We start from the raw sequence: 22845 nt of genomic DNA, 5'->3' as shown, positions 1-22845 counted from the left end.
TTTTTTTTTTAAGCTTGTAAGGCCATTCAGGCCGAAGCCCAGCTGCACCTCCTGCCGCTAAGATGCACCTCCAGGATGGAGCAGCGAGCAGCCCGCCATAGGCAGCCGCCCGCGCATGCGCACTCGCCCGCGCATGCGCACTCGCCCAAGCTTGCACGTGCTGTTCTCAGGCCTCTAATCCTCCCGGTCCACCCGCCCCCTCCAAACCCCACTGCCTCCTACGTCGACCTACTAACTCCCAATAGTTCCTCAAGACACGGCTCAGCTGTTACCTCCTCTGAGAAGCCTCCTTGGAGCGTTAAGGACCTCTCCTCAGATGTCCAGTCACCCCAGCACATAGTGATTGCTCTTCTACTGCTGCCTTACCTGGCTGCCCTCCCTGCTGGACCCAAGGTCAAGGTCTTGCTGGACTTGGTGTCCCCAGTGACCAGCTTGGGACCTAAAATGTATACGTGGATAAGAATATTGTATTGAATGACTGACTGAAAGAATGAATCCTACTCACCCCCCCCAATATATTGTAAGCACATCAAAGACCAAGGTTAAATTTCTTCTAACATCTGCCAGTTGGTTTTACGTGGAATAGATTTTCAATCAATATCTGGCTGTCTGACATAGAAAAGAAACTTATGGTTACTAAAGGGGAAAGGTGGGGAGGGATAAACTGGGAATTTGGGATTAACAGATACACAGTACTGTATGTAAAATAAACAACAAGGACCTACTGTATAGCACAGGGAACTACGTTCAATATCTTGTAATAACCTATAATGGAAAAGAATCTGAAAAAATATATACATATTTGTATGTATAGCTGAATCACTTTGCTGTACAGCAGAATCATTGTAAATCAACTATACTTCAATAAACTAAACTAAAATAATTTGTATGCACTATATGATAAAAATAAATTTAAAACAAAAGAAATCTGGCTGTTTAAGGAACAGCACAGAGGACAGGGTGGCAGAAGCACAGTGAGCAGGGGGAGAATTAGGTGAGCTGCAGGGGCAGCTGCGAAGGGGCTTTGAGGCCGTGGGAAAGAGTGTGGTCATCATTGCAAGTGTGACAGGGGCTGAAGGAGATGAACACGGTTGGACTGATGCTTTATAAAAAGCCACACACAAAAGGCCACATGTTGTGTGATTTCATTTACACGAAATATTGATTACAATCAGAACTCTACCCAGTCAATGCGGGTCCTCGTGTTTCTCATCTATAAGATGAGGTTAGATCAACTGACCTCTAAAGTCATATTTAGTTACGTTTTTTGATTCCTTACTTATAAAAATGACTGTTAGATAGGCTGATGGAAGAGAAGCCATATAGCAATCCCCAGGGAGGGTGTGGTGGTCCCTCCATTTCAGCGGCACTGAGATAGAGTGGGGATGACCCTGGGGGTTTGGATTCTTCTGCTGGTTTGAGCATTTACCTTGGGAATGATCTTAGGGGTCATTAAATCCTCCAGGCTTTTGTTTTTTGTTTTTATTTATTTATTTACTTATTTATTTGGTTGCACCAGGTCTTCTCAGTTGCAGTAGGTCAGCTCCTTAGTTGCAGCTCGTGGGCTCTTTTAGTTGCGCCTTACCAGCTCCTTAGTTGCAGCACGTGGGCTCCTTAGTTGCGGCAGGTGGATTCCTTAGTTGCAGCTCACCAACAACTTAGTTGTGGCGTGTGATCTCTTAGTTGCAGCATGCGTGTGGGATCTAGGTCCCTGACCAGGGATCAAACCCAGGCCCCCTGCATTGGGAGCGCGGAGTCGTATCCGCTGCGCCACTAGGGAAGTCCCCAGGCCTTTGTTTTTGCATCTCTAAAATCTGGGAGTTCCAGGAGGTGGCTTCTGTGGTCCTTCCCATAGAAAGTGTGAGTTCCAACCCATCTTCACTTTCTGAAGGCAACGTATATTCACGCACGTTATAGATTCTAGGAGTTTTAATGAAATTAATGTCATTAATGTTTTTCTGTTAAAAAGACTGAGGGAAGTACATGGAATAATAATACTATGTACGTGTTAAAAAGAATGCAGTAGATTTATAAATACTGATGTGGAAGATGTCCCATGAGTATTGCTAAGTTAAATAAACTGAGTTTCAAAACCATATGTATAGTACAATATCATTTTTTACAAGAAAACAATGTGTGCACATGCCTATACATAACCAGATCTTCTCTCTCAGTCTTTCCCATCTCACTATGCACCACAATCCACTCAGCTGCTCGAGGCAAAAACACAAGGATCAGTCATCCTGGTTCCTTCCTTTCCTTCACACCTTACCTCCCTCTCTGCACAGGACACAGGGGAGAAGCCACATGGATATCGCTCTTGAAAAGTCTTATGGAGCTTCCCTGGTGGCACAGTGGTTAAGAATCCTCCTGCCAATGCAGGGGACACGGGTTCGAGCCCTGGTCTGGGAGGATCCCACATGCCGCGGAGCAACTAAGCCTGTGCGCCACAACTACTGAGCCTGCGCTCTGGAGCCCGCGAGCCACAACTACTGAAGCCCGCGCACCTAGAGCCCGTGCTCTGCAACAAAAGAAGCCACTGCAATGAGAAGCCTGCACACCGCAACGAAGAGTAGCCCCCACTCACCACAACTAGAGATAGCCCATGTGCAGCAAGGAAGACCCAAAGCAGCCAAAAATAAATAAATAAAATAAATAAATTTAATAAAAAAAAAAAGTTTTACGATCTGGGGAAACAAGACAATGCACAAAAGCAGATTAGCGAATAATTGGCCTAGACGTCATAATTGGAAGAGAGAGAATCCTGATGTCTGGATGGTCAGAGAAGAGGCACAAAAGGCTGAGTGGGTCAGGCTGGAGGAACAGACACATGAGGGAATCAGGGGGAGTGAGTGTGTGAGGGGAGGTGGCTGCCATTGACCAAGGCCTGGCAAAGGTGCCTGTGTTAGTCAACGGGGGCTGCCGTAACAAAGTACCTCAGACTTGGTGGCTTTAACAATAGGAAAGTATTTTCTCACAGTTCCAGGGGCTGGAAGTCCAAGATCAAGGTGTGGGCAGGGTTGGTTGCTCCTGAGGCCTCTTCCCTCTGTGTGTGTCTGTGTCCTGACCTCACTTCCTCTTCTTCTATGGACACCAGTCTTATTGGATTAGAGTCTCTCCTACTGACCTCGTTTTAACTTACTTACCTCTCTAAAGACCCTAATTCCAAATACAGTCATATTCTGAGGTCCAGGGGGTTAAGACTTTACTATATGAATTTTGAAGGGATACAGTTCAGCCCACCACACTGCCTACACCTGAAGTGTAATAAATGGTGAGAAAATGGTCGAAAAACTGAATGAGTGAAGCAAATTGTGTTTGCTTTGTTTGTGGAAACGGTGGGAAGTTAGTGGGACACTTACAGTAGGAAAGATCATGGAGGGCCTTGAGCACTGGAGAGAGAAGTCCAGCTCAAGGTCTAAGACATTGGAACAAAGGAATGCCTGGTGGTTGATACTGTTGCGGGCACATTAGAAGGCACCGGTTTGCCTTGTGGGTTGGAGCAGAGGTGAGGCTGGAGGCAGGGAGGTCAGATGAGAGGTGAGGCTAATGAATACTACTCATTCCAGGTGTGGGGTCACAAGGGCCTTGACCAGGGTGGTGGCCACAGAATAAAAGCTGGAGATGGATGGGTGTGCCTGGTGGTTGTTCCAGGCACCTGCACCAGCTGATGCATCTGTGAGGACCACATTCCACCTTCACCTTGAGAACAATGAGTCCTCTAGAAACTGGAAAGGCAGCAGTTACCAAAGCCATGTAAGGTGAGCTCATAAGTCCAGAGACACCAATGATTCCAGACAATTCCTTTTGATTCAAGGCCCTCTCAGTTTGTTTAGCCCCACCCTGGCTCTGCAACTGGGTGTTCTCTCCTCTCCAAGATGGGTGGGTTACACTAGAACAGATTCTTCTTGATTCACAGAGGCATTAAACTCACTTCCACTGTGTCTTGGATTTTGTTGTCTTCTCCCTGCATCACATCACTTACACCTACCAGGCTGTCCTCTCTCCTCTTCCCTATTTCTGAAAATCCTTTCCATCTTTGAAGTCCCAGTTTATACATAGCCTTGTCCACACAGCCCTTCGTGATTACTACTGTTCAGGTGGCACTCTCCCTTGGCTGAATCCTAATCACACATATTTTTACCACAAAATCCACCAAGATATTAAATAATGTATTATGCCAATGCTCAAGATGTTTGGAATATTCATGCAAACTCCCCCAGGAGATTCTAAACTCCTTGAGGTTATAAATTTGGGACTTCTTATGTATTTATTACATGCCAGATCCAGTACATACTAGGTGCTCAAGAAATTAATGCTGAGACAGTAGCCAACACCCCAGAAGTCCATGGAGGTTTTTCCCTTGGCCCAGGAAATGGGGTTAGTAGCAAAAGGAGTAGAGATAAAATTTAAGCATATTATTTCAATCCATAGAAATAGCCTTTAAGTCACAACTGCACCAGCTCTCCCCTTACTTCCTTAATACAGCTCAAAAAAGCATCAGCCCCAAGGCAGAGGGGTCCTTATACCTCCAAAAGGAGCTTCGTGGGTCGAAACGCAAAGCTGACTTATCCTCATGTGCATAATGTTGATAAAAGGGTTGAGCGACTGACTCCTGGCAGTCTGCATCCAAGGAGATGATTAACCTGTCCTTAGAGGCAGGTAGGACCAACACCTGTGATAAGGATCATACAGAGGGCCTGAGGGGAGCTGGTGCCAGGGCAAACTTTGGAGTGGAAGACAGCTGTTTGAATACTACTTATGAGAAGAGGACAAAGGGGAGTTGGCAGGTATTTTTGCAGAAAGGTAAAAGCCGATCCTCAAATGCATATGGAATTGCAAGGGGCCCCAAATACCCAAAAGAATCTTGAGAAAGAAGAACAAAGTTGGAGGACTCACAGTTCCCAATTTCAAAACTTACCACAAAGCTACAGTAATCAAAACAGTGTGGTACTGGCATAAAAATAGACATATAGCCCAATGGGATAGGATAAGAGTCTTGAGATGAACTCCTGTGTCTGTGGTCAAATAATTTTCAACAAGGGTGCCAAGTCCATTCAATGGGTGAAGTCATTTTAACAAATGATGCTGGGAAAACTGGATATCCACATGCAAAAGAGTGAAGTCAGTCCCCTATCTCACACCATATACAAAAATCAAGTCAAATGGATCAATGACCTAAATATCAAATCTAAAACCATAAAATCCTTAAAAGAAAACACAGGGGTAAGTCTTCATGACCTTGGATTTGGCAATGAATTCTTAGATATGACACCAAAAGCACAAGCAACAAAAGAAAAAAAATAGATAAATCAGACTTCAAAATTAAAAACTTTCATGCACCAAAAGACATTACCAAGAAAGTGAAAAGATAACCTGTAGAATGGAAGAAAATATTTGCAGATCAAATACTTGATAAAGGTTTAATATCCAAAATATAAAAAGAACTTCTAACGCCCAACAGCAAGAAGACAAACGACCAAACTTAAGAAATGGGCAAAGGATTTAAATAGACATTTCTCCAAAGAAGATATGCAAATAGCCATCAAGCATATTAAAAAATGTTTAATATCATTAGTAATTAAGGAAATGCAAGTCAAATGCACATTGAGATATCATTTCACACAGATCAGGTGGGCCATTATCAAAAACAAACAAACAAAACCCAGAAAATAATGTGTGGACAAAGATGTGGAGAAACTTGAACGCTAATACATTGCTGGTGAAAATGTAAAATGGTGCAGCCACTTTGGAAAACAGTATGCTATTGCCTCAAAAAGCTAAACACAGAATAACCATATCATTCAGCAATTCCACTCCTAGGTATACCCCAAAAGAATTAAAAACAGGTGTTCAAATAGATACTTGTCCACCAACGTTTATTGCAGCATTATTTGCAATAGCCAAAAGGTAGAAACAACCTGTGTCCATCAGCAGATGAATGGATAAACGAAATGTGTTATATACATACAATGGAATACTATTCACTCATAAAAAAGGAATAAAGTTCTGATACAACATGGGTGAACCTTGAAAACATTATGCTAAATGAAATAAGCCAGACACAAAGAGCCGAATATTGTATGATTCCACTTTTATGAAACATCTAGAATAGGCAAATCCATAGACACAGAAAGTGTAATAGAGGTTAGGAGCTGGAGGAGGGGCAAATGGAAAGTTATTTCTCAATGCTTACAAAGTTTCTGTTTGGGGTGGTGAAAAAGTTTTGAAAATAGATAGTGATCCTTGTACAACATTGTGAATGTACTTAATGTCACTGACCTGTACACTTAAAATGGTTAAAATGGCAAATTTTCTGTTAAACATACTTTACCCCAATAAATTTTTTTTTATAAAGTAAAAGGAGAGTTGGCAGATGTGAGGAGCAGAAGCAAAGTGCAATGTGTACCTGGCTCTCTCTGGAATGGGTAGATATTGGGAGAGTATGTGGTAAAGGCCAGGCTTTTATTTCAAAGACATTTTGTGTTAGATGCCAAAATATGCCTAAATACACAAAAACCATAGGCAGAGAAGATGTGTTCCAACAAATTGGGAGAAGCAAGATTCACCCTTGGAGTCAGCAGACTGATCCACAGGCTTTTGGGGCCACCCCAAGATGCTGAGAAAATGATCTCTAAGTTCACTTTCTATGCCCAAGCTTTATTATTCTGGTGGCACTTACTTCCCTTGCCATGTTAAATTAAAAAAAAAAAAAAATCTCTGATGACAGATGCCCGAAAGCTTGCTTAGCTAGAAAATGTTTAATCTTCCAGCATCTCTTATGTCAAAAAAAAAAAAAAAAAGGCACTATGGCTTCCGTAGCCTTTTAATTTACTTTTTAGCATAAGATATGTCAGTTTCCTATTCAGCAGAACGTTGAATTCTGTTACTTTAAGAGAAAGCTACTTAGAGTCACGTCCCCTCCTCACAGAGAATCTGATTTCAAACCCTCCTCCTGGGGTGTCAGTGGTTCACCAGCTGTACCAGGACAGCACTGCCCAGCACCCTCCTCTGCCCCCGCAGGACACTGGCTCTGGGGCACTGCAGTGTTCTGCCCCATCTCTAGAAAAGCATGAGCATTGAGATAATGTACGTGGCAGTGCTTGGCACATAGAAGATGCTCAAAATACGTTCGTGATATATAGAGAATCCCAGCTCCCTGTGAGAGATGCAAAAAGAAGTACAAAGAGGTGATTGTTAGGAGAAAAGAAAAGGACATCCCTGGGATACTAAAGAAGTTTAAGTTCAGCTTTTAAAGAGGGACATGTTTAAAAGAGAGCACATATGGTCCTTATGTACTTCAAGCCTCTTTGAATATCTCTGCAACTTCATTTGGATGATTCTAAACCTTCAGTTGGATCAGGGAACTGATTTTCTGGGATCTCCACTTTTGAATTTAAGAGTGAGCTGCCTGCAAATCAGACATGTCCTCAAATATTTAAACCTCCTAAATGAAAAGGTCCTCCTGAAAAGCACAGGTAAAAAAGTGTGACTGTAACAACATTTCTGGTTAAAAATGAAAAGAGAGCCTTTAAAATAGATACATACTTCTGTATAAGTGACATTTGGTTAGATTTGATATGATGGCTAGTTTGCTCGATTTTCTTTTATTTTGGTTTCTCTGTTCTGCTCAAATTGTACTATGCAGATACACCACACAGCCGGCCCTAAAGACTAATTGCTAAGAGACAGCTCTTGCAGGGAAGTAGACTCAATTATCATCAAATCTTTAATTACACAGCATACTATATACTTCACATGTATAATTATTTATTTTATGGCATCATGCCATCCTGTAGATAAACAAAGACTGAGAACATTTACTAGCTTTTCTGGGAGTGTCCCCAAAAGGGTGTAATTTTCATTCTAACCAATAACTAAGATGGGAATAACCCCAGAAGTAGATTGTTAACCTGTTGGTATAAAATAAGTTCAGGAATTCCCCTCATGAATTTTTTGTCTTTAATGTAAAATTGCAGAAATGTTTATTACACCCACATGAATATATTATTTATATTTGTGTTGGAAATACAAATATAAATAATATAGAGATTTTGTATTCAAGGAATTCACAGTATAGCATGGGAGACTGGCATATAAATAAATCATTAAAATAAAGTCTGATAAAGGCACAAAAAGAAGTGAGTAGGGGTTGAAGGGTGGTGATGGTCTTCATGGCGGTAGGTAAAAGTCAAAAGTGAATACTGGGGAGATCAGCTCGGTGCTTTGTTACCACCTAGAGGGGTGGGATAGGGAAGGTGGTAGGGAGACGCAAGAGGGAGGGGATATGGGGATATATGTATATGTATAGCTGATTCACTTTGTTATAAAGCAGGAACTAACACACCATTGTAAAGCAATTATACTCCTATAAAGATGTTAAAAAAAAAAAAGTGAATACTGAAGAATGAATAGGCATTTTCATGCTTATAAAAGTCAGTAGAACACTCCAGGAAGAGGGAACAGCACGTGCAAAGTAACACAAAACACAAAAAAGAGTGATGGGTTTGGGACAACTCTGTGTGGATCTATACTGCTATAGATATGGGGGTAAGCTGATAAGAAGTGAGACTGAAAATACAGAGTAAGGCCGGGTGGTTCTATGTTTTACCATCCTCAATAAGTAATAACAGGTGATTCATCTTCATCTTAACATACACAACATATATTGGGTTATTGGATTGTAAAATACGATTGAGTTAGAATGAGTGGTCCTAAGAGCTACTGAACCAAGACTCTTAAAGCTCAGCCATACTCTTCAGAGAACCAGTAGCAAGAAAGGAAGAGTCTCTCTTTCCATGCCCCCATCCCCAACTTTAAAACTGTCAGTTTATTACAAATAAGCCAAGCAGAACACCGACAGTCAGAAGAGGATGCCATTGGGGCAATTCCCAACAGGCTGAGTGACTCCGGGCCCTGCTGTTGGCTGCTTGGGTCCTGGGTCTGGGCTGAGAAGATGTGCAGGCTGAGGAAGGGGTACACAGGTAGGATGTGATCTCCTTGGGAGAGCAGTGTGGGGAACTGATAGCTTTTAGGCAATAGAGTCCCGGCTCTGCAGCGGGGACGGTTCCGTGTCCTTAAGGATGGCTGCTGCTGGGAATTCTCATTCCACACCTGACCACCTCCCCTCCTTTGAATCTATTGATATTTCCTCTTCTGATGTCGTCCAGCATCACAATGTCTCTGCTACTCGAGCCCTCACAGTGATGAGACCATACAGAAATGTCTGGTGTTGATCGTGGCAACAAGGGCGCCCTGCCTCTCACTCCCTGTTTCCCTCTGATCAAGACATGGCAAAGGGTTTCCCTGGTGGTGCAGTGGTTGGGAGTCTGCCTGCTGATGCAGGGGACGCGGGTTCGAGCCCTGGTCTGGGAGGATCCCGCGTGCCGCGGAGCTGCTAGGCCCGTGAGCCACAAACTGCTGCCCGCGCACCGCGGTGAAGAGTGGCCCCCGCTTGCCGCAACTAGAGAAAGCCCTCGCAGAGAAACGAAGACCCAACACAGCCAAGAATAAATAAATAAATTAATTAATAAAAAACTACAGGGAGAACAATGATTAAAAAAAAAAAAAAGACATGGCAAAGTTCATTTGCACATTCAACAAATTGTATTCTTTTCATAAAGCAAGCATAATTTTATTAAGTTATCTTAGCATCTAATTGAGGAAGAGGGTAAAGAAGGAAGAGAATACAATCGTCCCTCGGCATCTGCGGGGGATTGCTTTCAGGACTCCCACGGACACCAAAATCCACAGCTACTCAAGTCCCTCATAGAAAATGCCCTGTACGTGCTCGCTTCGGCAGCACGTATACTAAAATTGGAATGATACAGAGACGATTAGCATGGCCCCTGCACTAGGATGACACGCAAATTTGGGAAGCGTTCCATATTTTTTGATTCACTTTTGTTATAAAGCAGAAACTAACACACCATTGTAAAGCAATTATACTCCAGTAAAGATGTTAAAAAAAAAAAAAAGAAAGAAAGAAAATGCCAGTCGGTCCTCTGTGCCCGCTGTTCTGCATCCGCAGATTCAACAAACCGTGGCTGGAAATCCATGGTTGGTTCATTCCGTGGATGTGCAATACTCAGATTGAGGGCTGACTGTATTTACAAACCCAGCACGTGCTTGACTCTGTGGTGGGTGCTCTAAATATATTATCTTATTTAATCCTTTCAACATTCCTGTGAGGTAGGCATTGTTCACCCATTTTGCAGATGTGAATATAATCACAAAGTCCATGTTATTGGGAACTTAGCCGCCATCGTTACCCAGCCCAGTTTTGAGCACAATGGTCTAGGCAAGTATCTAGCACAGCATATGTCTGATATATGATAGATGGGCTTGGCTGGATCCTGGTCCCTGATCAAGTTGATAAAGTTTTACCTAGTTTCTCCTGCCCTTCTGCCTTATTTCAGCACTCCAAACATATATTGGTGGAGAACTGGAAGTTCTGGGCATCATATTAGGCTCTCTAAAGGAAAAGTCAAAGTCTTATATGCATTTATTTATACCTTACTTTTTCCTTCCAGGGATTTAAAGTGATTTACTGGGACTTCCCTGGTAGCGCCGTGGTTAAGAATGCGCCTGCCAAAGCAGGGGACACGAGTTCGATCCCTGGTCCGGGAAGATCCCACATGCCATGGAGCAACTAAGCCCGTGTGCCACAACTACTGAGCCTGCTCTCTAGAGCCTGCGAGCCACAACTACTGAGCCTGCATGCCACAACTACTGAAGCCTGCGTGACTAGAACCTGCGCTCTGCAACAAAGAGAAGCCACCGCAATGAGAAGCCCGCGCACCACAATGAAGAGTAGTCCCTGCTCGCCGCAACTAGAGAAAGCCCGTGGGCAGCAATGAAGACCCAATGCAGCCAAAAAAATAAAAATAAAATAAAAAATAAAAATAAAATAAAGTGATTTACCACAAAGATACCTACAATAACATGACTAAATACAAATAAGGATAAAATAATAGGATCATGGGTAACTTAAACATGACTAGTTAAAATAAAATAAAAGCTAATAACAGAAGAGGCAAAGTAAAATCATAAATATGTAGGCTATAAGGAATTATATAGTTGCCATAATTAAGCCTGAATTTTTACTTTTTGTTTACTACCAGCCAAACTGAAAAGGAAAATATGGTCAGTTACATAGTCCTTATTCTTAGGAAAAGAAACTTCCTCAAGGGAAGCTTAGCTCTTCGAAAAATTTGGTTCTAAATTATATACCTCATACACAATTTCATATTAGCTTCCACCCACCCCACTCATGACAGGGTAGAAACTATACCATACATTCCTAGAGCAAAAGCAGTAAAGTAAAACTCTATAGTAAAGGTTAATAAAGAGGTTCTCAAGCTGGGATATAGAGTTTGTATCAGTTATCTGTTGCTGTGTAACAAATCTTCCCAAAGCTTAAAACAGCCACCATTTTATTTGCTCATGATCCTGAGGGTCAGCAAATTGGGCTGAGCTCAGCTGGGCACTTCTACCAACACTCAGGCCTCACATTGCAGAGGTTCTGATAATGGGATGAGGCCCATTTATCAGCAGCAGATTAAAAAGCTCCTCAGGTGATTCATATATTGCCAGGCTTCAGAGTCATCAGCCTCGTGCACAACACTAAATCACAACTGAGTGAAGGCTGTTCTTCCCGGGTGAGGTAAAGTCAAAAAGGACTTTGAGAAGTCTGAGACCCAGATTAGCCAAAACAATACTGAAAAAGAACAAAGTTGGAGAACTCATACTTGCTGATTTCAAAATTTACTATAAAATTACAGTAATCAAGACAGTGTGGCATGGCATAAAGAAGATGTATATATCAAGGGATCAGAATAGAGAGTCCAGGAATAAACCCTCACATCTATAATCAACTGATTTTCAACAAGGGTGCCAAGATCATTCAATGGGGAAAGAAGGGTCTTTTCAACAATATGTAAAGGAACGATTTTGGACCGCTTTCTTCCATCATCTAAAAGAAGTTACTCAAAATAGGTCATAGACCTAAATGTAAGAGCTAGAACTATGTAACGCTTAAAAAAAAAAAAAAAAAAGCATAGGATTATACACCATGACCAAGTGGGATTTATCCTAGGAATGTAAGGTTGTTTTAAAACCCAAAATTCAATTAATGTAATTCACTATAGTAATAGAAAAAAAGGACAAAAACCACATGGTTATCTCAATAGCTTCAGAAAAATCATTTCTCAAAATCCAATTTACGTTCATGATACAATTCCTCAATAAACTAAGGAAAAAAGGAAGCTTCCACAATTTAACATTATACTTAACACTAAGACACTGAATGTGTGATGGAATATGATTCAGTCTTAAAAAGGAAGGAAATTCTGACCCAGGCGACACCATGCATGAACCTAGACGACATTATGCTCAGTGAAATAAGCCAGTCACAAAAAGATAAATACTGTATGATTCCACTTATATAAAGTACCTAGAATAGTCTAATTCATAGGGACAGAAAGTAGAATGGTTGGTGCCAGAGGCTGAGAAGACAGGGGAACAGGGAGTTATTGTTTAAAGGTACAGAGTTTCAGTTTGGGACGATGAAAAGAGTTCCACGGATGATGGCGGTGATGGTTGCACAACAGTGCGAATGTACTAAATGACAATGAACTGTACCCTTAAAAATGGTAAATTTTATGTTATGTAATTTTATATTTCACCACAATTTTTTTTTTTTTTTGGCTGCGTTGGGTCTTTGTTGCTGCGCGTAGGCTTTCTCTAGTTGCGGCGAGCAGGGGCTACTCTTGATTGCGGTGCGCGGGCTTCTCATTGTCGTGGCTTCTCTTGTTGTGGAGCACGGTCTCTAGGCTCGCGGGCTTCAGCAGCTGTGGCACATGGGCTCAGCAGTTGTGGCTCGCGGGCTCTAGAGCTCAGGTTCAGTAGTTGTGGCGTACGGGCTTAGTTGCTCCGCGGCATGTGGGATCTTCCCGGGCCAGGGCTCGAACCCGTGTCCTCTGCATTGGCAAGCGGATTCTTAACCACTGCACCACCAGGGAAGTCCCTCACCACAATTTTTAAAATAAAAATAAGTAAATACAATAGTGAAAGCATGAATGCTTTCCTAAGACCGAGAACCAGGCAGGGATATCTGCTCTCAACACTTTTACTCAGCGTTGTCCTAGAATCTCCAGCCAGTGAAATAATGCAAGAAAAACAAATAAAAGGTGTATAAACTGGAAAGGAAGAAGTAGAAATGTCTCTATTCACAGACAACATGATCCTGTACGTAGAAAATTCTAAGGCGTCTCCAAAAACGTACTAGAATGAATAAACCAGATCAGCAAGGCCACAGGACACAAAACCAATATGAAGTTAATTATATTTTAATATGCTAACAATGAACAATTCAGAAATGAAATTAAAAGCAATTCCATTCACAATAGCATCAAAAAGAACAGGGCTTCCCTGTTGGCGCAGTGGTTGAGAGTCTGCCTGCCAATGCAGGGGACACGGGTTCGAGTCCTGGTCTGGGAAGATCCCACATGCCGCGGAGCAACTGGGCCCGTGAGCCACAACTACTGAGCCTGCGCGTCTGGAGCCTGTGCTCCGCAACAAGAGAGGCCGCGACAGTGAGAGGCCCGCACACCGCGATGAAGAGTGGCCCCCGCTCGCCGCAACTGGAGAAAGCCCTAGCACAGAAACGAAGAGCCAACACAGCCAAAAATTAAAAAAATAAAATAAAATAAATAAAGAATTATTCTAAAAAAAAAAAAAAAAAGAACAAAATACTTGGGAATCAATTTAACAAAAAAGTGCAAGAACTATGCACCAAAACCCCTAAAACATTGCAGAGATATTTACCTGAACATCTGATCAAATGGAGAGGCGTACCATGCACATCAATTGGAAGGCTCAATTATTGTTAAAGAGGCAGTCCTCCCTAAATTGATCTAAAGAGTCCACATAATCCCCACGAAAATCTCAGGAGGGCTTTTTTGGTATAATAGAATTTGACAACCTGACCCTAAAAGTTACATGGAAATGCAAAGAACCTAGAAGAGCCAAAGAGTTTTGAAAAAGAACTAAGTTGGGACACTTATACTACCTGGTTTCAAAGCTTTCTATAAAGCTAGAGTAATCAGGACAATCTTTTTTTTTTTTGGCTGCAACGCACAGCTTGTGGGATCTTAGTTCTCCAATCAGGGATCGAACTTGCACCCTTAGCAATGAAAGCACGGAGTCCTAACCACTGGACCGCCAGGGAATTCCCTGGGACAACCTTGTATTGGCATAGACGTAGACATATGGGTCAATAAAACAGAATGGCATGTCCAGAAATAAGCCCTTATGGTCACAATCAATTGCTTTCCAACAAAGATGCCAAGGCAAAAAAAAAAAAAAAAAAAGTATACCTTACCTCCCACTATACACAAAAATTCATTCTTAGATCTAAATGTAGGAGCTACAGTGCTTTGTGACCACCTAGAGGGGTGGGATAGGGAGGGTGGGAGGGAGGGAGATGCAAGAGGGAAGAGATATGGGAACATATGTATATGTATAACTGATTCACTTTGTTATAAAGCAGAAACTAACACACCATTGTAAAGCAATTATACTTCAGTAAAGATGTTTAAAAAATAAATAAATAAATAAATGTAGGAGCTAAATAATTATTATCTACACTAATTCCAAAAATCTATCCCCAAAAAACCCCCAGCTAACTAGCTCTTTGCTTTACTTCACTAGGGCAAATGACTAAGGTTAGAGGTGGGCCAAATATTTTGAATGCCATTGTCTGTTATTTTCGACACCTTTACCAATATTTTTCTCTCTGTGACCAGATTTGTCAAGTTGAGTGCCTTGGAAGAAAACCCCATCACATTACCCTGATGGACGTCTACATTGGAAAGAAAGGTAATGAAATTTTTAAGTTGATCCCAAGGGTACTGAAAAATCCTAGATAGGTTCTGAACTCAGATTCTGTTCTGAAGAATAATGTTTTCCATCTAGAGAATTTGACTGACAGTTGCGCTAATAATTTCTCAAATTTAGCTGTGATCATTCACCTTAATTTAATTTGAAGATGTAACAAGGAAAGGAAGACCTCCCCAGGGGTGTTCGCCACTGAGTTCCTTCGGCCTTAAAACGCTGAGAGGGTCTACAAAATTCTAGGTCAGCAGCTGTGATTTGGGGGATTTCACAGACGGAGGAGCCCCAGTTTGTGTCTATCCTGACAGCCTAAGATGCTGCTGGTCAGGACCAAGCCTGCTTCTGTGAAATGCCTCCGAGGCAAGCAATCCCTCATTAATCTTAAGACTCAGTAGACCTGCGAAATGAACAGCTCTCTCTAGGGAGCAGCTGTAGGTTTGCCCATGTCTTCTGGATTCCTTCCAGCTTCTGGGTAGGTTTCTTTCTTGCAGTTCAGGAATGGGTGTGGGAAGCAGCAAGCTTCAGCTCTCCACCAGGGAAAACATATTCATTCACCTGCCAACACAAGCCACAACTTGCGGGATCAACATTTCACTTCTTTTGTCTAGAGATTTGATACAAAGAATATCAGGTCCCCTTCCCATGAGGCCAATATAAAGCAACTGTATTAAAAACAAGGATATATACCCAAAACACAATTTCCATCTCTCTCCCTACTTACCCACAGATACTCACGGAAGTTGAATTTCAGACTAGCCATGCATGTCTTTTAGAAGATTAGCTTCCCTCCAACCAAACCAGCCAAACCTAAAACGTCTATTTTAGGTAGTAGTGACCTTCCTTTGTCTTAGGATGTGTCACGCTCCCATCAGAGACATTAAATCTTTCTCTTCTCATGAATTAAAATGTCACAATTAAGAATTGTAACTCAACGTTTACCAGCCCTCATATGCCACTGCCTACCTGAGAATTTCATAACTTTCAAGATAAAATGACAGCTCACACAGTTGGAAAAAAAAAATAGATACCGTGTGAGTCTGAGCAAGTCATCGTCCTCTTCTTGAGAAAGTGTGTGCAGGGGTTAGCCTGCAATCATAGTGTCTCTTTCAGGTCTACTCTTCCTCGATTTTATGATAGATTACAGAAAATGCTTAGGACCATCCTTAGTGTGTGACAAAGTTAAGCATGGCATGGGATCCTAGCTTTCCACTGTCATTTCTGAGTGTTTCTCCTGCTAGTACTCTATTTTACGTTATTTTTTTTTCAATGAAATAATGTTCTCATCATCCTGCCTCTTTTTGATATTTCCTTTTATATTTTAAAAACAGCATCTTTGGGGCTTCCCTGGTGGCGCAGTGGTTGAGAATCTGCCTGCCAATGCAGGGCACATAGGTTCGAGCCCTGGTCTGGGAAGATCCCACATGCCGCAGAGCAACTGGGCCCGTGAGCCACAATTACTGAGCCTGCGCGTCTGGAGCCTGTGCTCTGCAACAAGAGAGGCCACGATAGTGAGAGGCCCGCGCACTGTGATGAAGAGTGGCGCCCGCTTGCCATAACTAGAGAAAGCCCTCGCACATAAACGAAGACCCAACACAGCCATAAATAAAATAAAAATAAAAATTAAAAAAACAGCATCTTTTATCAGATTATAAAATTAGTACTGTTCATTACAAAATTCTAAAATATGAAGAGAGGCACAGATGAGTCCCACTGTAAAGCAAAGTCTCATTTTGAATAATGTCAGGAATCACACCTCCCCCTAACTACTCTGAGAAGTTTAGATTATGTATACCGAATTTCCTAAAGCCAGGCACACCTGACATATGTTTTGCTCAGGCACCTGCCCATTTGCAATCACTTCTTCCAGGAGATTCTGTGAGAGTCACTCATTTACAGACATTTTATTTCCTGCTTATGTCTAAAAACCACTTCGTGAGTCACGGCCATTTACTCACCTCCGTCGCTGTGTGTTGTCAGGTGTGTGACGGCAAACCTGCTGCCTGACAATGTCATTCTGTAACTGCCCCGCCCCAGGGAGCTGGGGCACACGGGCAGTGGTCCCCCTCCCACCACGGAAGCACAGGGAGAAACTCCTGCTCCTCTCAACCTTGGGTCGGTGAATGACGTGGACCTGCCAACGACAAACGAGGCTTCTTCTGACTCATCCGTGCACACAGCTGCTTTATCTCCCTCCTCTCACCCTTGTGCCCTCCCCAGCCTTTCCTCCAGACAAGCCAGGGATGGAAATGAAAGTGGGCACCCTGGGCCCAGAGAGCTAGGAGGCTGCTGAATCAGGAGCCCGCCAGCCTTGCAGCAATGGCCCCAGTAATGCCTCACGCCTGGGCCACGCCTTTCACTGGGGATCGCAAAGTCCTGAAAGCACTGGCTTCTGAGTCCCATGCAGGCCCTGCGAAATGACTGGACTGTTTTCAAAGTCTGGGAAGCTCAGGCACAGTGGGGTCACGGTCACGATGGACATCACACAAGAAGATGATTCAGCGAGAACTGGGACTTCTGTGTTATTTTTAACCCCTCCTCCCCCACCCTTTTTCCTGATATTTTCTGGAATCGAACTCATATTTCCAATGGATGGGGAAAGGGAATAACAACTTTGTACAAAATATAATCTACAAATAGCAATCCAGTGCTTTAGGACAGCCCAGAGAATCTCTGTTTGTGTGGCTTTTAGAATAGCTTTGCTTCCTGAACTCTCCCGGGAGCGTCTCCCCTTTCTGAAAGCTTTATTTCTTACAATGCCAGTGTCTTTTAGAAGGCAGTCACCTCAGGTTTTAAGATGGTTTCTCAGATTTTGATGTGCAGAAAAATCACCTGGAGATTGTATTAAAATGCAGAATCTGGGGCTTCCCTAGTGACGCAATGGTTAAGAATCAGCCTGCCAATGCAGGGGACACGGGTTCGATCCCTGGTCCGGGAAGATCCCACATGCCGCGGAGCAACTAAGCCCATGCGCCACAACTACTGAGCCTGCACGCCACAACTACTGAGCCCACGTGCCACAACTACTGAAGCCGATGCGCCTAGAGCCCGTGCTCCGCAACAAGAGAAGCCACGACAATGAGAAGCCCGCACACTGCAACGAAGAGTAGCCCCCGCTCACCACAACTAGAGAAAGCCCATGCGCACAGCAACGAAGACCCAATGCAGCCAAAAATAAATAAATAAAATAAATTTAAAAAAGAAAAAATGCAGAATCTGATCCTATAGACCTGGGTGGGGCCTGAGCCTCTGGATTTCTAATAAACTCTCAGCTGCTGCTGGTGGTCCAGTGATTACACTTTGAGTAGCAGGGGGCCAGCCAGAGAAAGCCACCTGTGGACACTGCCCTCTTGAAAAATAAGACTGAGAGCACATCCGTGGCTTCCCTCAACACCAGCTTTCTGGGAGCTTAATTATCTGAGTCTTTAATTATTCTGAGTTTAATTATCTTGACTCTTAAGAGTCTGATTTGCAAACCATGCTCATGTTAGCGCATTACAGCACTGGATGGAGGTAAAGAAGTCATGGTTGTTTAAAGCCTGTAGAAACTAGGGAGACGGTTTTATCTCCGATCGTACTTAACATAGTTAATAGACATGCTCCTTCGAAGAGTACTACCAGGTAAAATTGTTTGCTAAGCAACATTCCAATGCAATAGACTGAAAAAGAGATTAAATTAATAGGAGGTCACTTGAGAGTGAAGAGAAAAATTACCTTTCAAACCAGCCATCCAGTGCATCTCAAGAACATAGTCCAGGCACATAAGAGGTTTTACTACATCCATCTATCAGTGTCTGAAATGACCTTTCACCTCTGTCAAGTTATTCATGTGCCCAATGGTTGTCATGGCAACGTTGATAACCAGCAGTGGCTTCTCAACACCTATGGAATGCCGGAGTCATCCGAGCAGTCTCATTTTCTAGCCTTCCAGCCTGTCATCCTATAAACTAAGAGACGGTTGAGGCTCTAGGGCACAATTTCTAAGTAATTAGGGGTACTGCAGAGTCGAGGACCTTCCCAGACCTAAAACTTCAACCCACAGCCTCCAGGATCAGGAGACAGTCACCGAGGGAGGAACCTTGCCTGTGCTCTTCTGGCCCAGACAGCAAGGACAGAGACAAACGTGCGTCTGCTAACATCTACTGCCCACCAGCACCTTGCCCCGCGCCTCGGTGAGGGCAGGAGGGTGGAGATGGCAACAGCAGTGGGCCCCGCACGCTCCAATCCCCGAGTCCCCCCTGCTCTCCCAGCTCCAGCTTCCCCTAGACAGCAGACTTTCACTCTGTCCACAAATTCCTACAGCTCGACAACATAAAACTTCACTCACCTTTTTCTTTAATACTGGGAGATATTTCAAATGTACTGAAAAGTACAGATAATTTTGCAAATATGTATACACTAGCTTTATCAAATATCGACATTTTCGACAGAAACAAATGTCCAGGTAGAGTTGATATTCCCTGAGTACTTGTACCCAATCCTCTTTCTCTCCTTCTTTCCCGAGCTAACTATTACCATGCTTTGCTATTTGTCATTCCCATGCATATTTTACATCATGACTTCATATGTTAGTGATAATACAAATATGTTTTGCATGGCTTTATACAAATGGCATCCCACTACATGCAGCTTCTTAAAAACATTTTTTTTTCACCGAAAATTATGTTTATGAGATGTATCCATGTTGACACATGTAACTCTAGTTCATCCATTTTAATTTGCTGTACAGTATTCCATTGCATGAATAAAAACAATTATTTGTCTACTCTCCTGTTCATGGGCACTGAAGTTGCTTGAAATTTTCTCTTACAGATAAAGTTGCCATGAACATACTTGTAAAGTCCCCTTGTGTGCATGTCCTAGATTCATTACCTAGAAGTAGGGTTGCTGGGACACAGAATAGCATAGCTTTCCTTTTGCTAGATGCTTCCAATTTGCTTTCCAAAGTGTACCAGCTTACAATTCCACCAGCAGTGGGGAGAGTTCCTATCTTTCCACATCTTCACCAGCACATAGAATAGTCAGACTTTTTAGTTTTCTGCTCATCTGGCAGGAATAAAATGGTATATTCCTCCCTCTTTAAAAACAGCCTCTTGAGATATAATTCATAGACCATTCAATTCATCCATTTAACGTGTACAATCTGATGGCTCTGAGTTTATCTACAGAGGTGGGCATCCGTCACCACAATCAATTGTAAAATATTTTCATTGCCCCAGAAAGAAATCCAGTTCCTCTTAGTTGTCACCCCCATACCCCCCTCCCCATCTCCCCAGGCCTAGGCAACCACTGACCTACTTTCTGTCCCTATAGATTTGCCTGTTCTGGACCTTTCATATAAGTTCATAAAAGAAGGAACCACACTTTCCTTCTTTTCACAAATTCCTACAACTTGACCACATAACATTTTGCTTAGTGTTTTTCTGTAATTTGGGGAAAGATTCAATATGTGGTTGCTGCCCATTTTAATTTGTATTTCCCTAATTACTAGTAATTCAGACAACGTCTTCATATGCTTATTGGCCATTTGGGATTCTTCTTGAAAATGCCAATTTACATTCTTTTATCCATTTTTAAATAGGATCGCTTGCCTTCTCCTTGTTTATTTGTAGGACTTAGTTACATATTCTGTACAGGCGTCCTTTATCGGTTCAATATGTTGCAGATATTGTTGGAAGGCAATGCTCCCTGGATTTCCCAGTGTTCCCTGCACTGTCCAGACCTTTTGGAGCAGCAAATATTGACATGCTATAAAGGTAGAAATGGTCTCCTTTCTCCCCACACCCATTTTTCTCTTCATTTTCTAAAGGTGATAAACCCAGAGCCATTTGTTTACATTCCAAATGGTTGTAAAAACCCAGAGAACTTCCTCTCCTCTCCCCAGAGCAGAGTGGTTTAGATTAGAGAGCAAAGGTCTCTCCCTCTACCTCCAGAGTGCAAGGGAGGGACAGATGTGCCGGCAGCATCTATACCGGCTCTGAGAGCCATCATTCTCCAGCTCTTCCCTGTGTTACAAGCCCCTGGACCTACAGGACACATCTGCCCTCACTGCGTTGCCTGCTGGGAATTGGCAGTAAGACTGATAATGTCAGCAAATCATTGGTCTCTTCTCTGATCCAGAAACCTCATGCTTCCAGTCAGGATACTAAATGAATAATAGATATAAAAACTTAACTGGTATCCTCTCCTGGTCTGAAGCTTATCTTTTCCCTTTGTTTATGCTGTCTTTTTTTTTTTTTTCATTGTAGTAAAATATACATACATAAAATTGACCACTTTAACCATTTTTTAGTGTAGGTTTCATTGGCATCAATATATTCACAATGTTATGCAACTATCAACCCTATTTCTAGAAATGTTTCATCTTCCAAAACTGAAACTCTGTACCCATTGAACACCAACTCCCTCCCCCTCCCCCCTCCCCCAGCCCCCCTTCTACTTTCTGTCTCCATGAATTTGGCTACTCTGGGACCTCACATAAGTGGAATCATACAGTATTTGTCCTTCTGTGACTGGCTTATTTCACTCAGCGTAATGTCTTCAAGGTTCACCCATGTTGAGGCATATGTCAGAATCTCCTTCCTTTCTTTTTTTAAAATTGTGGTAAAATACACATAATAGGGAATTTACCATCTTAACCCTTTTGAAGTGTATAACTGAATGAACCTAAGTAGATTCACATTGTTGTATAACTATCACCACCATCCATCCCAGAACTCTTCTCATTTTGCAAAACTGAAACTGTGTATATCCGTTAAACAATAACTCCCCATTCCTCCCTTTTTAAGGCTGAATAACATTATACCCGTAGTATGTATACAACACGTTTTGTTTATCCATGTATCTATCAGCGGACACTGGGGTTGTTTCCACATTTTCCCTATTGTGAATAATAGTCCTATGAACATGGGTGTACAAGTATCTGAGTTTTATTGAATTTGTTACAATATGGCTCCTGTTTTATGGCTACAAGGCATGTGGGATCTTAGCTCCCCGACCAGGGATCGAACCTACACCCCCTGCATTAGAAGGCAAAGTCTTCACCACTGGACCGCCAAGGAAGTCCCTTAAGTTTCAACTCATTCACTTTTTTCACCCTTTCCTTTAAGGTCTGAGGGGTTTGTTTTTTGTTTTGTTTTGTTTTTTATATCCCATGAAACAACACTTTTTGAGTACACCATGCTTGCTATAGCGGCCTGCCTGCTTCTGGCTCCTGTTGCCCTGAAATCAGAATGAGGAGGCTGGTCACCCCCAGCCCAGGCTCTAGGCCAACGCTGCCCAAAGCAAAGTAGACGGAGCTTGCTGGCTGGTTTCACGCAAACCCGACTCCCTGGACCCACTCATCGGGCTCTTCTGTCTGCTCTCCTTAGGCCCAACCCCAGGCTCGGCGCTCCAGCCTCACGTCTGGCTCCTCTTGGCTGAGTACTGTCCACTCTCGTTGGTTCTTCTAATGAATAATCTTGTGCCTGAACTTAATCCCGGAGTCTGGGGCCTTGCTGTGTCCTCTGCCTGGTCCCCCAAACTCCCCCGAGATCATCTGGTTGCCTGAGTTCCACTCAGCTGCTTGCTCCAGGGATCTTTCGTAACCCTCACCCCAGGCCAGGGAAGTCTTAGACGGCCAGGGTCTTGGGTCACTGCCTCTCCCCCATCGCTGTTTAGACTACAACCAGAGATACTTAACATTCTTCATGAAACCACACTGACCATTATTCATTCTGCCTTTTTTTTAATGTGAAAATTAAATTAATAAAAGGAAAGCTCACTAAAATGGAGTCGGGAGGCCAGAAGGGGGTGGTCTCACTACCGTACCACCCTGCATCATTACAGACCCCAATGGGAAGAAACTTCCCTTTTTTTTTTTTTACCATGCTGCAATGGCTTGCGGGCTCTTAGTTCCCCCACCAGGGATCAGGGATCGAACCCGGGCCCCAGCAGTGAAAGCGCTGAGTCCTA

At 42.9% G+C, this 22845-nt stretch overlaps 1 long non-coding RNA gene across 1 annotated transcript in view; it reads right to left on the bottom strand.

The window, feature by feature from the left end:
• LOC309637990 overlaps nucleotides 1-21814 on the bottom strand; it is a 54999-nt gene extending 33185 nt beyond the window's left edge. Inside the window, exon 1 of the long non-coding RNA XR_014250925.1 lies at nucleotides 16851-21814. This is a non-coding gene — a long non-coding RNA (uncharacterized lncRNA). The remainder of the gene's footprint in view (nucleotides 1-16850) is intronic.
• Between the last annotated feature and the right edge of the window lie 1031 nt (nucleotides 21815-22845).

This window comes from Balaenoptera physalus (genome assembly GCF_965194825.1).
Source record: "Balaenoptera physalus genome assembly, chromosome: 11".
NCBI lineage: Eukaryota > Metazoa > Chordata > Mammalia > Artiodactyla > Balaenopteridae > Balaenoptera > Balaenoptera physalus.
This window is presented reverse-complemented; position numbering and strand designations above follow the sequence as displayed.